Here is a 16,052-nt window from a genome sequence, read left to right as displayed (position 1 = left end):
CATTTTACATTCTCACCAAGAATATATGAGGATTCCAATTTTCCCAGGTTTTTACCAACACTAGTTATTGCTTATCTTTTTTATTGTGACCATCCTAGTGAGTGTGAAATGGTATTCATTGTGGTTTTGGTTTACATTTCTCTAATATCTAATGATTTTGAGCATCTTTCCTGTGCATATTGGCCTACTGTGTACCTTCTTTTGCGAAAAGCCTATACAAATCCATTCCCATTTTAATTAGTTTATTTGGTTACTGTTGAGTTGTAAGAGGTCTTTATTCTGGAAGCACATCCCTTATCATAGATACAAGTGGGAAATATTGTCCCCATTTTTCAGTTTATTGTGCTAACAAAGGTTTCTAAATGTGAAGTCTAATTTACCTTTTTTTCTTTTCCTTTTATTGCTTGTGATATTTGATTTCATATATAAGAAATTATTCCCTATTGAATTATTGCCAATTTAATTATATATTTCACATGTAAGAAATTATTGCTTATTCAATTATTGCCTATTGCCGATTGAATCGAAGGTCATTGAGATTTACTCCTATTTTCTTCTAAGAATTTTATAGTTTACCTCTTACTTTTGGATTTATGATTTTTATTAAGTTTGTTTAATTATTTATTTCTATTAATTTTTGAAATATTTATCTTTGAGAGAGATGGAGAGACAGAGCATGAATAGGGAAGGGGTAGAGAAAGAGGGAGACAAAGAATCTGAAGCAGACTCTGGGCTCTGAGCTGTAGCATAGAGCCTGATGCGGGGCTCGAACTCAGGAACCGGAAGCTAATGACCTGAGCCGAAGTCAGATGCGCAACTGACTGAGCCACCCGGGTGCCCCAAGTTTGTTTATTTATTTTTAATTTAATTTGTCTTTTTAATTTACTTCCAAGGTAGTTAGCATATAGTGCAACAATGATTTCAGGAGTAGATTCCTTAATGTCCCTTACCCATTTAGCCCACCCCCCCTCCCACAACTCCTCCAGTAACTCTGTTTGTTCTCTGTATTTAAGAGTCTCTGATGTTTTGTCTTCCTCCCTGTTTTCATATTATTTTGCTTCCCTTCCCTTGTGTTCATCTGTTTTGTATCTTAAAGTTCTTGTATGAGTGAAGTCATATGATATTTGTCTCTCTCTGACTGATTTCACTTAGCATTATACTCTCTAGTTCCATCCATGTAGTTGCAAATAGCAAGATTTCATTCTTTTTGATTGCCGAGTAATACTCTATTGTGTATATATATGCACCACTTCTTCTTATCCATTCATCCATCAATGGACTCTTTCCATACTCTGGGCTCTTTCCATAGTCTGGCCATTGTTGATATTGCTGCTATAAACATTGGGATGCATATGCCCCTTCGAAATAGCATACCTGTATCCCTTGGATAAATACCTTGCAGTGCACTTTCTGGGTCGTGGGTTCTATTTTTAATTTTTTGAGGAACCTCCATACTGTTTTCCAGAGTGGCTGTACCAGTTTGTATTCCCAATAGCAGTGCAAATGAGATCCTCTTAGCCATTCTGACAGGTGTGAGATGGTATCTCATTGTGGTTTTGATTTCTATTTCCCTGATGATGAGTGATGTTGACCATCTTTTCACGTGTCTGTTGGCTATCTGGATATCTTACTTGGAGAAGTGTCTATTCATGTCTTTTACTCATTTCTTCACTGGATTATTTGTTTTTTGGGTGTTGAGTTTGATAAGTTCTTTATAGATTTTGGATACCAACCTTTTATCTGATATGTCATCTGCAAATATCTTCTCCTATTCTGTCAGTTGCCTTTCAGTTTTACTGATTGTTTTCTTCCCTGTGCAGAAGTTTTTTATTTTGAGGAGGTCCCAATAGTTCATTTTTGCTTTTGTTTCCCTTGACTCTGGAGACATGTTGAGTAAGAAGTTGCTGCGGCCAAGGTCAAAGAGTTTTTTTTCCTGCTTTCTCCTCGAAGATTTTGATAGCTTCCTGTCTTACATTTAGGTCTTTCATGCATTTTGAGTTTATTTTTGTGTATGGTGTAAGGAAGTGGTCCAGGTTCATTTTTCTGCATGTCGTTGTCCATTTTTCCCAGCACCATTGCTGAAGAGACTGTCTTTATTCTATTGGATATTCTTTCCTGCTTTGTCAAAGATTAGTTGGCCATACGTTTGTGGGTCCATTTCTGGGTTCTGTATTCTGTTCCGCTGATCTATGTGTCTGTTTTTGTGCCAGCACCATACTGTCTTGATGATTACAGCTTTGTAATACAGCTTGAAGTCTGGGATTGTGATGCCTCCTGCTTTGGTTTTCTTTTTCAAGATTGCTTTGGCTATTTGGGATCTTTTCTGGTTCCATACAAATTTTAGGATTGTTTGTTCTAGTTCTGTGAAGAATGCTGGTGTTATTTTCATAGGTATTGCATTGAATATGTTGATTGCTTTGGGTAGTATTGGCATTTTAACAATATTTGTTCTTCTTATCCAGGAGCATGGAATCTTTTTCCATTTTTTTTGTTCAATTTCTTTCATAAGCTTTCTATAGTTTTCAGTGTATAGATTTTTCACCTCTTTGGTTAGATTTATTCCTAGGTATTTTATGGTTTTTGGTGCAATTGTAAATGGGAATGATTCCTTGATTTCTCTTTCTGTTGCTTCATTGTTGGTGTATAGGAATGCAACTGATTTCTGCGCATTGATTTTATATCCTGCAACTTTGCTGAATTCGTGGATCAGTTCTTGCAGTTTTTTCATGGAATCTTTTGGGTTTTCCATACAGATTATCATCTGTGAAGAGTGAAAGTCTGACCTCTTCCTGGCTGATTTGGATGCCTTTTATTTCTTTGTGTTGTCTGATTGCTGAGGCTAAGACTTCCAATACCATGTTGAATAACAGTGGCGAGAGTGGACATCCCTGTCTTGTTCCTGACCTTAGGGGGAAAGCTGTCAGTTTTTCCCCATTGAGGATGATATTAGTGTTGAGTCTTTTCATACATGGCTTTGATCTTGAGGTATGACCCTTCTATCCCTACTTCTTTGAAGGTTTATACAAGAAAGGATGCTATATTTTGTCCAATGTTTTCTCTACATCTGTTGAGAAGATCATATGATTCTTGTCCTTTCTTTTATTGATGTAATGAATCACATTGTTGTGCAGATATTGAACCAGCCTTCCATCCCAGGTATAAATCCTGCTTGGTCATGGTGAATAATTTTTTTAATGTATTGCTGGATCCAGTTGTCTATTCCCTTGTTGAAGATTTTTGAATCCATGTTCATCAGGGAAATTGGGGTATAGTACTTTTTAGTGGGGTCTTTGGTTTTGGAATCAAGGTAATGCTGGCTTTATAGGAAGAGCTTAGAAGTTTTTCTTCCATTTCTATTTTTTGGAACAGCTTCAAGAGAGTAGGTATTAACTCTTCCTTAAATGTTTGGTAGAATTCCCCTGAAAAGCCATCTGGCCCTGGACTTTTTTTTTTTTTTTTTGAGAGAGAGATTTTTGATTACTAATTCGATTTCTTTACTGTTTATAGGTCTGTTCAAGTTTTCTATTTCTTCCTGTTTCAGTCTTGGTAGTTTATATGTTTCTAAGAATTTGTCCATGTCTTCCAGATTGCTGAATTTATTGGTATATCATTGCTCATAATATTCTCTTATTATTGTTTTTATTTCTACTTTGTTGGTTGTGATCACTTCTCTTTCATTCTTTATTTATTTGGGTCCTTTTTCTTTTTGATCAAACTGGTTAGTGGTTTATCAATTTTGATCATTCTTACAAAGAACCAGCTTCTGGTTTCATTGATCTGTTTTTTTTTGTTGTTGTTGTTTTTGTTTTTTGTTTTTTGTTTTTTTTTTCATTTGGATAGCATTGATTTCTGCTCTAATCTTTATTATTTCCTGTCTTCTGCTGGTTTTTGGTTTTATTTGCTGTTCTTTTTCCAGCTATTTAAGGTGTAAGGTCAGGTTGTGTATCTGAGATCTTTCTTCCTTCTTTAGGAAAGCTTGGATTGCTATATACTTCCCTGTTAATACCGCCATTGCTGCGTCCCAGTGGTTTTGGGTTGTGGTGTTATCATTTTCATTGGCTTCCATGTACTTTTTAATTTCCTCTTTAACTTCTTGGTTAGGTCATTCATTCTTTAGTAGGATGTTGTTTAGTCTCCAAGTATTTGTTATCTTTCCAAATTTTTTCTTGTTGATTTCGAGTTTCATAGCATTGTGGTCTGAAAAATGCACGGTATGACCTTGATCTTTTCGTATTTTTTGAGGACTGACTTGTGTCCCAGTATGTGGTCTATTCTGGAGAATGTTCCATGTGCACTGGAGAAGAATGTGTATTTTGCTGCGTTAGCTTGAAATATTCTGAATATATCTGTTAAGTCCATCTGGTCCAGTGTGTCATTCAAAGCCATTGTTTCCTTGTTGATTTTCTGTTTAAATGATCTGTCCATTGTTGTAAGTGGGGTGTTGAGGTCCCCTACTATTATGGTATTATTATCAATGAGTTTCTTTATTTTGTGATTAATTGATTTATATATTTGGGTGCTCTCACATTTGGAGTATAAATGTTTACAATTGTTAGGTCTTCTTGGTGGATATAAGTTCATTGTTATATATGATGTGAGTTACAGGATATGAGGTCTTTTGTGTGTGGATATTGTGTTGTCTGAACACCGTTTGTTGAAAAGACTTTCTTTTTCACTATTGAATTGTCTTGGCACCTTTGTGAAAATTTAATTGGACATGAATGTGAGGGTTTTTTTCTAGACTTTAAAATATTTTTCATCAACCTATTTGTGTATCTTTATGCCAGTACCACATGTGTTAATTACCATAGCTTTGTAGTAAAATTTATTATTATCTTTTTTATTATTATTTGGATTCCATTAAGGACAGTATTCATAGCAAAAATCTCCTTATGGCTGAATCATCTCTCAACTTAGTCACCTCTTTTATGGCTGTAGTTCATGAGTAATACAAATGGCATAATTTATTTTGATATTTTACTTTCATTATATACTAGGGAATATGGCATCTAATTTTGTGACCCACATTCCACAACTTTGCAAGAAATTTAGTTTAACTTTATTTATTTATTTTGAGAGAGTGAGAGCAGGGAAGGGGCAGAGAGAGAGGGAGAGAGACTCCTAAGCAGGCTACATGCTATCAGTGCAGAACCCCATGTGGGACTTGATCTCTGAATCATGAGATCCTGACCTGAGCCGAAATCAAGAGTCGAGTACTGAAACGACTGAGCCATCCAGGCGTCACAGGATATTTATTTTTTTTTAATTTTTTATTAAGATTATTCTTAGCTAGTTTTAAGTGTATACAATTTTATATTCAAATTATTTGCATGTAAATCTTATGTTTATGTTGTATTAACAATTTTTTTGAAAATATAATACTTTTACCATGTAAACATAAGATACAATTAAATTAAAATTAATTTCATGTCTTTATGAATGAGACACTTATTGACATTTATTAAACTAGAGAATGAACAGCATAAATGTGAACACACCATAGGTTACAAAAATTAACCTACATAGCAGTAGAGGAACAATTATTTATTGATTAGAAGAGATCTTTCTGGAAAATATATATCAATTATGGAAGCTGCTTACCTCTGCAACTAGTATATCCATCAGTCAGTTATTCAAATCAGTAAGCATTGACTGGTCATTGTTATAGACATGGGATATATATCCAATATTTATGGCTGGAAAGTATTTATAGTATGTTATAGATATAAACAATTAAAGAGGAACTGTTTATAGTGATAAGTATTAAAATATAGACAATCTTCCTATGTTTTATCAGATAAGAAGTAAAGTTTAAATTAATTCATTGAAGATAAGTAGGGCTGATATGATTAGAACTTCTGAGGATGCCTACTGCTGCCAACTGAACTTTAAATTATCTATCTTCACTAAAAATAATTTGTTTCTATTACTCAAATTTTAATACTATCTTACAACACAAGTATTTATGAAAGAAGTTTTGAGAAGAGTAAAGATACTAAGCTGAAGATATTTTTGATGTTAATCCACTGCTAATTATTAATGGTGAGAGAGAACTATTGAGAGAACAGGAAAGAATTAAGTTGCAAGATCTCTGGTCCCATTGCCTTAAAGAATGTTGACATTCTTATAATAGATCATTGTTGCTGTCTCATCTTTTACTCAAATCCTGTGATACATTTTGGGAGGAGTGGGATTAGATGAGTGCTACTCCAGTTGCCCATCTAGTCACTCAGTGGTTTGAGGAAGAAGTAAGGGTAGTGATAGGGCTTCAGACCCTCTCTTCTAAACCAGGGTATGTAATGCATATATTCACAACAGTTTTTCTGTTCTCAGCCATCATGACTTCTCATCATAAAAATTTGCAGTCTAAATCTGCAAACTTAGAGTCCAGCTTAATACCTCTCATTGTGTGAGAGCAGAAGCTGATATATATATTTAGTAGGAGAAAATTCTCCCAATAAAAATATGATATTTTTAATTAAAAAAATTGATACCCAGAACCAAATTAGTCACTCTTTCTTCCCCAGATCAGTATTTTTGTTGTACAGAATGAGGTTACATTTGTCAGCAGGAGGAAAACAGTATCCTAGCACTCAACACTGTGTTTATTCTTTTATAAGCACAACTACCTGAGAAAATTAACTAGTATTAGAGAGGAAAATACTCCGCTTGAAAGTAAATTTGTGCACAGACCCTGAGTTAAATATTATGTTCCAGTGAGATTAGCAAACATCAAATATCAACAATAAGGAAAAAGTCACTGAAATTCTTAAGAGCAAATAATCTGCCATTCTCCATTTCTTTATCTGAAAGTTATCTGCTCCAGCTATCAGGAAGAGGCTGTCAATCAGCTCTATTGCTGGAATGAAGGAGTAGATGGTACAGTTTAATTTTATTATGGAAATTGATTTGCATCTTTTATATTTCTTGATTGAAATCTTTCCAGGTAATGGCATTGAAGAAGACTCATAAAACTGCCATGACTGGGGTAATAACTATTATTATGATCAAATTTAATAAAAAAAAACTTGCCTGCAATATGGGAACTATGAATAATTCATGTATACTGTTGCTTAAAATGTGATAGAGAGGAAAAGACTTGTAGAAAAAATCTTAATGTATCCAGACAGGGATGATAATTGGTTTTTGCAAATAATGAATACTTCATGTACAAACCAAGACTAACAAGGCTAGAGGAGAGGACTCCACACAGAGGAAATAATACCACATATCTGATTTTTGCTGGATAAGAAGGATAAATGCATTTTTTAAAACAACTGTCAGAAAATGTATATTCTAAAAATTATAGGTTAGAACATCACAGTGTTTCTTTTACATAAAGTATTGAGGAATTTTAAAATGCCTGTATTCTTAGAGAACAAACCAATGGTTACTGGAGGAGACGTAGGTGGAGTGGCTGGGTGAAATAGGTGAAGGGGATTAAGAGCACGCTTACAGTGATGCGCACTGAGTAAATGCACAGAATTGTTGAATCACTATATTGTCCACACTTGAGACCAACATAACAGTGTATATTATCTACGCTGGAAATAAAAGTAAATATTTATTTATAATAATAAAAATTTCTTCCCAGAAAAAAATTGTGATAAAGTCTATATTCATGCTTGTAAATAACCTATGAAAAAATGTCCATGGACTCCAGTGATCAAATTTAGCATTTTCCTGTGTATATTATTTAATCGTCTGAGAGACCTAAAAATCCAAGTTAACTCGAAGGATTTGTACAGATTCAATATTGGGGCAATATTTGTTTTGAAAAAAAAAACGGTTAAAATGTTATTGTTAATTTATTTGACATATGGAATTTTTAGATGCAGAGCTACGTCTCTAGCTATAATCTAATTCTCTATATAAGTTTTGTTTCAATTTAATCTTGTTTCTTTTAACTTTGTTAATCGCTCTTTTTCCTGCTTTTATTGGCTACCATCTGGTGGAAAAAAATTGCAATAGCAGAGGAAGGCTAAATATAGGTAATAAGACAAAGGTTTTAATTGTAAATATGATTGTCACATAACACTACTGATATGGGTAGCAAGCTTGGTGTTAAAATCTTGTTAGTACCATACCCAGTTCCCTTACAACTATGCTTATTCAGCTCTTAAATAATTTTAAAATTTATATTTGTTTATGTATAACATGGCTATCATACTTTAACAAGTTCTAAGGAGGTGGGGACCAATTTGTTTTAATTATTTCAGTGTAACCAGTATACCCTGCCATAGACAGACTTATTTTACAGACATTGTTTCAGCATAATTATTAATAGTACCCCCTTTCACTCTCAAACTATACTGTATTAAATAATAAATTATACATTCCTTTTATATATAATCAGTACTTTGCATGGTACCTATGGCCATATTATGCACTAAACATTTTAAATTTTTTCAGAATTTCTATTGAGTTTTATTTTCCACTTATGTTAGATAATTTGGCATAGATTATTTGGGGATTCTACATGAAGACAACATCAAGAAAATAAACCTTTTAATTTGAATAACAATGTAATAGTTGACCAGTTACTTCACATCTCATTATTTTGGAAGTATATTAAATAGATGATAGCTTATAAAACCTGAAAGTTTTTCTGAAGAAGTTAATAAGTACAGTGTAGAATACAAACATCTGTTCTTTGGTGATTAGTTCATCATGTCTCAAAACTGATCTCCCTGCACTTGTGAATAAGTGGGCTGAGAGAATGATTTGATAGGTACAATGCATTGGTAAAAATACCGTACCTCCCATAATCAATATAAGGCAAAAGATGTTATAATAATATCACATATACATATAGTGATGGGTATATCATGTGGGCAGAATAATTATATTAAAATTTTGTTAAGAATACATTCTCACAGAGTACTGCATAGTACTCCTTTTGATTAAGCTCATAAAGAGCTTATAAATCTCAGAACTTGTTATTTGTATTTATATCGTTTAAGTTGTAAATTTTTATCTTTAAAAAATAATCCAAAAAATGTTATTATTGCTATTTAATTTTTAAAACGTTATGATGACCCTAGAAATCACGTAGCCAATCTACTTGATTTTAAAAGCAATAGAGGTTATATTCTAATCTGATGGGTGCTTATTTCTTTATAAGTTACAACAATTAACTTCAAAATGCTTTGAAGTAATATGACAATGTAAATAAACAACTATAGTGTTAAAATTTGTTGCAGTTAGTTGAGTATTTAGTTATAGTTAAATCATAAACCTGTTGTTCAGTTTTGGTTCATTTTCTGTTTATTCTTAAAAGATTTGTTAATCCTAGCTATTAAGAAAGAAATCAATGTTAGAGTGGCCATGAGAATTTTTTAAATTTTTGAATTTTGAAGTTTTTAAATTAAGAATTATATAAGGGGAAAATATAAAACAAACAAACAAAAAACAACTCCCTGTTTCTTTAAAATATGAACTTAATGATGTTAAATAATAAAGATAAAATATGTTATTTTATGTGTATGTAATATATAAATATTTTTTCAATGTAAGAAAATTCTAATGATTATGATCTATATTCTTATCCATATATATCCATATATATTATATATAATGTAGTTTATATATAATATTGTAGATAATAAAATATATATATATATCAGATACCATATATCTTTTTCTTTATAATATGCATTCAGGCAGCCTTCTCACACCACATCATCTGCCCCTTTCAGGTCTCATATTTTGCAACACAGAAGTTTATATATTTATAATAAGATACATTAGGAAATACTAGTTGATACAGTAAAATTAAAGTTATATAAATCATTTATAAAACCCTTAATATTCAACTCTGCATAATAGTATGTTGTAAAGGAAAAGCCACATGATCTTTCTTATAAGTGAGCTACCAAAAAAACCCACCTAGGACTGTATTTATAAATAAGTACTCTTTTAAGTTCTCAAATGATTCTACAGATAACTAAGATATTATTAATATATGAGTTGAGCGTAAAAGAGAAATAATGGCTGTGGTTTAAATATTGGTGCATATATATAAATATACAATCTTATTGAATTTATTGGAAGATGCTAGGAAAATAGTTTATTATTATGAAAGCTGTTAAAAAAGTATTTAAATTCCCATTTTCCTATATAAACTGTATTGTGTAGTAACCAAAGATTTCATGAGAGAAAGTTTCTTTTTTAAACATACCTCAGCCAATAAATTAATAAGGGTATTAGCATTAGTGTATCACTATTTTGCAACCCTGGAGTCATTAATTATATATAGGTAATTGTCATCAATGGTTTCTAATAGAGCAATGTCAAAAACCAGCCATTATGGACTTCTGATGCAAGTGCTTTGCATCTACTATATAAAATTCTTTCTAAAATTGAAAAGTGAATCTATGGATCTGTTGATTCACATAGAATAAGAAGGCAGAAAGGGGCGCCTGGGTGGCGCAGTCGGTTAAGCGTCCGACTTCAGCCAGGTCACGATCTCGCGGTCCGTGAGTTCGAGCCCCGCGACGGGCTCTGGGCTGATGGCTCAGAGCCTGGAGCCTGTTTCCGATTCTGTGACTCCCTCTCTCTCTGCCCCTCCCCCGTTCATGCTCTGTCTCTCTCTGTCCCAAAAATAAATAAACGTTGAAAAAAAAAATTAAAAAAAAAAAAGAAGGCAGAAAAACATGTTAAAAGACACAATGGAGAGGTGATCAGGAAAATTTAGATTGTGTGAAACTATGTAGGACGAATAACCTATTTTCACATAATTCCCAGAGGGAAGAAAAAAAATAAAAGGAGAAAAAGAGAAATACATAAAGAGAAATCTAAGGGACACACTGGCTAATTCCATTGTGTAGACCTCATTTGTACCCTGATCCCAACAAACCCCCTGCAAAACTCTTATATGAGGTAACTGGAGAAGTCTGAAAACTCACTGGGTATTTGATGATAATTAGGAGCTAACTTTAAGGCAGTTGATGTAATTATCATCATGTTTTTGAAAGATTGTTTAAGAGGCACATATGAAACATATAAAGAAAAATTTAATAAAATAGTTCTTTAAATAATGTGAGATTGGGTTAATTAGTGGGGATAAAAATAAAACAACATTGGTCATGAATTTTTATTCATCGAAGCCAAATGATGGGTACATGATACATGGTTAGATTTCTCTCTTTTTATGTGTACATACACATACAGTTATATGAATGTATATTTTTATATATGCTTATATACTTACTTACACATATATGTGTGCATATATAATTGTATGTTTTACATAGATATTCTTAAAGTATTCCTATTTCTTTTAACTTCTTTCCTTAATGATTTTCTTTAATGTAAACATACCTTAAATTTTATGTTAGACTTGGTAATATTCAGTATTGAGATAGGGATGCTCTCTTTGGATTATATTTTTATGTTTTGGTGTAATTTATTTAAACAAATGAAAAGAAGGAATTTATAGAAATGCATTTTGTGTAAAAGAATGACATATAATTTTAACCGAATGGTTTATGGACGAAACGTTTGAATGACAAGAATATTTCATTATTTGCACAGAAAACTCTGCTTATGTGTTTCAAGGCTCCAATTATATCCTTTTTATTCTTCAGAAATTGCATTTTAAATCCTTAAGATGATGCAGTTCGCTGCATCCCAATGTTATATTTTGCAAGACTTTTTATTCCCCAGATTAGTACAGTTAGGCAATGAAGGGGGAAGCTAAATACATTGGAAGCAAGGGCATTTCGATTGCTAGGACAAGTCATATTGATACATTATTTAATCTGAAATGAGAGAATTCTTCCCTTATGAGAAAACTACTGAATATTAGCTCTAAAGGTATATCCTTTACCTATTTAGTTCAATATTATGTATTTTTTTAGTTCCAGTTTTAAAAGGAATGACACATGAGGTAAAATAGAGACCAATGATAAAAGTTGTGGTAAAAATGATTTTGCTTAGGCTCACTTTTAAACTTTAGTGGGTTGTTAATTTATGCATAAATGTGTGCTGCATTAAACATGCTTGCTATGATCAGTTTCTATGACAACCAACAGGCTGGTAGATTATATTGATTTGTACACTATGGTTTCCAAGGTCGTGACCAATTTATTAGTCCTAATTATTGTAATAAAATGACTGGCAAGAGTAACTGTAAATTAAGTGATAGCAGTTCACCATTTAAAATATTCTTATACTCCAAAGGGTGTTTACATGCCTAAAAAAATCCTTATGCTAGTAATTGGGGAAGGTAAAATCAAAGAATGGGTCTAAAGTACATATTAAGCTAATGATTTAAGTTTAAAGAACCAGATTGGTTTTTATTTGATATAAGAAGGGTTGAAATATTTATTCACCAAACTGTATTGAAAAATGATTTTAGTAACTTTCAAATAACATAATGCTTAAATAAGCTGTGTGTCTTATTCTGTATGCTGTAACAAAATAGTGCATAAATTATTTCTTACAGTTCTTGAGGCTGGTAGCCTGAGATCACAGTGCCAACATGGTTAGGTAAAGACCCTTTTCTGGGTCAGGAGTGAGCTAACTCTGTAGGGTCTTTTTTTGCAAGAGCACTAATCCCATTCATGAGGACCACACCTTCAGGACCTAAGTAACTCTTAATATCATCACATTGGGTATTGATTTCAACATATGGGTTTTTTTTCAGGGGTATGGCACAGTCACACTATAGTACCTTGTTACCATAATCTTTATCATTTTCTCAAGACATATACCCTAAATAGCTTTTCATTTAAAAAAAAATGGCAATTGCAAGGAAATAATGTGGAATGATAGTTATTTAATTCTTTGTACAAACACACGCAAGGGCTCTAAAAAGTCTAAGTAGTTTCCTGCTTCTGAGATTATGGACTGGGGTTGGCAACTTTGCAGTGCCCATAAAAGTTGCAAAATAAAATAAGGGTGTAAGGCTTTGGCTCCCAGAGCTGCACCATGATGAATGGCAACAACTAGCATCTTACAAAAGGCAGCAAAAAAGAGAGCCAAAAAGAAAGTAGCTGACCCATTTTTTAAAGACATTTGATATGATGTGAAAGCAACAGCTATGTTTTATATAAGTAGAGCTGGAAAAAAGCTAATCTGAAGGATTCAAGGAACCAAAATTGCCTCTGATGTGTATATTGATTGCATCAAGGGTAGTGTTTTTGAAGGAAGACTTGCTGATTTGCAGAATGATGAAGTTAGAAAAATCATGCTAGTTACCAAGGATGTTCTGGGCAAAAACTGCCTGACCAACTTCCATAGGATGGATTATACTTTTGTGCTCTGTGATAACCAAACAAACAAACAAACAACAAACAGGCTGTGATTGAGGTTCATGTTGAAGTCAAGAATTCTGATGGTTATTTGGTTCTTCTACCCTGTGTTGGTTTTACTAAAAAAAATGCAACAGTAAGACTCAAAAGACTTACGTTCAGGACCACAGGTCTGCAAAATCCAGAAGTTGATGAAATTGATGATCCAAAAGTTGTAGACGAATAACTTGCAAGAAGTGGTCAATAAATGTAATGGAGAGCATTGTAGAAGATACAGAAAGGCTTTCCATTTTTTTTTTTTTTATCTTCTCCATGATGTCTTTGATAGAAAAGTAAAAGTGCTATAGAAGCCTAAATCTGAATTGGGAAAATTCATGGAACTCATAGTGAAGGTAGTAGTTCTGAAAAGCTTCGTAGGGTGAGACAGGTTCTAAAGTTTAACAAACTGATGGGTATGACTCAGGCGTCCAAGAATTTATATAAAATTCAGACTTTTAATGCTGATGAAAAGTCTCATTATGAAAAAAAAAAAGTAATGTTATCAATCCACTTTGGGGAAGAGACTTGAACTTGATTTAAAAGTACAAATTCTTTTAAAAGAATCCTTGGAAATTCAGGATGCTTGGGTGGCTTAGTCAGTTAAGTGTCCAACTTCGGCTCAGGTCATGATCTCAAGGTTTGTGGGGTCAGCCCTGCATCAGGCTCTGTGCTGACAGCTCAGAACCTGGAGCCTGCTTCAGATTCTGTGTCTCCTTCTCTTTCTACCTCTCCCCCACTCATGCTCTGTCTCTCAAAAATAAATAAATGTTAAAAAAAATAAAAATGAAATAATCTTTGGAAATTCAAAGTTGCTATTTCCAAATGACTGTAATATCCATATTTATACAAATGTCATTTCAACCTACCTTTCCAATTTCTCTCATGAAATGTGATGAATAAGTATTTTAATGTATTTGTTTTTAATGTGCTTTAATGTATTAATGTATTTATTCATATTTTCCTTTATGTTTAGTAATTTTTTTATATTGGTTCAGAAATTCTCACTACTGTGACTTACTCCTTTTTTTTTGTATTCCAATAAAACTTTATTTGTATAAACAGAGGGTAAGTCAGATTTGATCTGCCATAGTTTGCAGACCTCCCATCTATACTCCAGAGGGTTTGTGTAACATAACAATTTTTTTTTATGAAATTTATTGACAAATTGGTTTCCATACAACACCCAGTGCTCATCCCAAAAGGTGCCCTCCTCAATACCCATCCCCCACCCTCTCCTCCCTCCCACCCCCCATCAACCCTCAGTTTGTTCTCAGTTTTTTACAGTCTCTTATGCTTTGGCTCTCTCCCATTCTAACCTCTTTTTTTTTTTTTTTTTCCTTCCCCTCCCCCATGGGTTCCTGCCAAGTTTCTCAGGATCCACATAAGAGTGAAACCATATGGTATCTGTCTTTCTCTGTATGGCTTATTTCACTTAGCATCACACTCTCCAGTTCCATCCACGTTGCTACAAAAGGCCATATTTCATTTTTTCTCATTGCTACGTAATATTCCATTGTGTATATAAACCACAATTTCTTTATCCATTCATCAGTTGATGGACATTTAGGCTCTTTCCATAATTTGGCTATTGTTGAGAGTGCTGCTATGAACATTGGGGTACAAGTGGCCCTATGCATCAGTGCTCCTGTATCCCTTGGATAAATTCCTAGCAGTGCTATTGCTGGGTCATAGGGTAGGTCTATTTTTAATTTTCTGAGGAACCTCCACACTGCTTTCCAGAGCGGCTGCACCAATTTGCATTCCCACCAACAGTGCAAGAGGGTTCCCGTTTCTCCACATCCTCTCCAGCATCTATAGTCTCCTGAGTTGTTCATTTTGGCCACTCTGACTGGCGTGAGGTGATACCTGAGTGTGGTTTTGATTTGTATTTCCCTGATAAGGAGCGACGCTGAACATCTTTTCATGTGCCTGTTGGCCATCCGGATGTCTTCTTTAGAGAAGTGTCTATTCATGTTTTCTGCCCATTTCTTCACTGGGTTATTTGTTTTTTGGGTGTGGAGTTTGGTGAGCTCTTTATAGATTTTGGATACTAGCCCTTTGTCCGATATGTCATTTGCGAATATCTTTTCCCATTCCGTTGGTTGCCTTTTAGTTTTGTTGGTTGTTTCCTTTGCTGTGCAGAGGCTTTTTATCTTCATAAGGTCCCAGTAATTCACTTTTGCTTTTAATTCCCTTGCCTTTGGGGATGTGTCGAGTAAGAGATTGCTACGGCTGAGGTCAGAGAGGTCTTTTCCTGCTTTCTCCTCTAAGGTTTTGATGGTTTCCTGTCTCCCATTTAGGTCCTTTATCCATTTTGAGTTTATTTTTGTGAATGGTGTGAGAAAGTGGTCTAGTTTCAACCTTCTGCATGTTGCTGTCCAGTTCTCCCAGCACCATTTGTTAAAGAGGCTGTCTTTTTTCCATTGGATGTTGTTTCCTGCTTTGTCAAAGATGAGTTGGCCATACGTTTGTGGGTCTAGTTCTGGGGTTTCTATTCTATTCCATTGGTCTATGTGTCTGTTTTGGTGCCAATACCATGCTGTCTTGATGATGACAGCTTTGTAGTAGAGGCTAAAGTCTGGGATTGTGATGCCTCCTGCTTTGGTCTTCTTCTTCAAAATTCCTTTGGCTATTCGGGGCCTTTTGTGGTTCCATATGAATTTTAGGATTGCTTGTTCTAGTTTCGAGAAGAATGCTGGTGCAATTTTGGTTGGGATTGCATTGAATGTGTAGATAGCTTTGGGTAGTATTGACATT

The 16,052-nt window shown here is 33.8% G+C and overlaps 1 pseudogene; it reads left to right on the top strand.

Annotated features, from left to right (window-relative positions):
• Nucleotides 1–12,940: 12,940 nt before the first annotated feature.
• On the top strand, nucleotides 12,941–13,739 carry LOC122490548 (annotated as a pseudogene).
• The last annotated feature ends 2,313 nt before the right edge of the window (nucleotides 13,740–16,052 follow it).

The sequence above is a fragment of the Prionailurus bengalensis genome, chromosome B2, assembly GCF_016509475.1.
Source record: "Prionailurus bengalensis isolate Pbe53 chromosome B2, Fcat_Pben_1.1_paternal_pri, whole genome shotgun sequence".
Lineage (NCBI taxonomy): Eukaryota > Metazoa > Chordata > Mammalia > Carnivora > Felidae > Prionailurus > Prionailurus bengalensis.
This window is presented reverse-complemented; position numbering and strand designations above follow the sequence as displayed.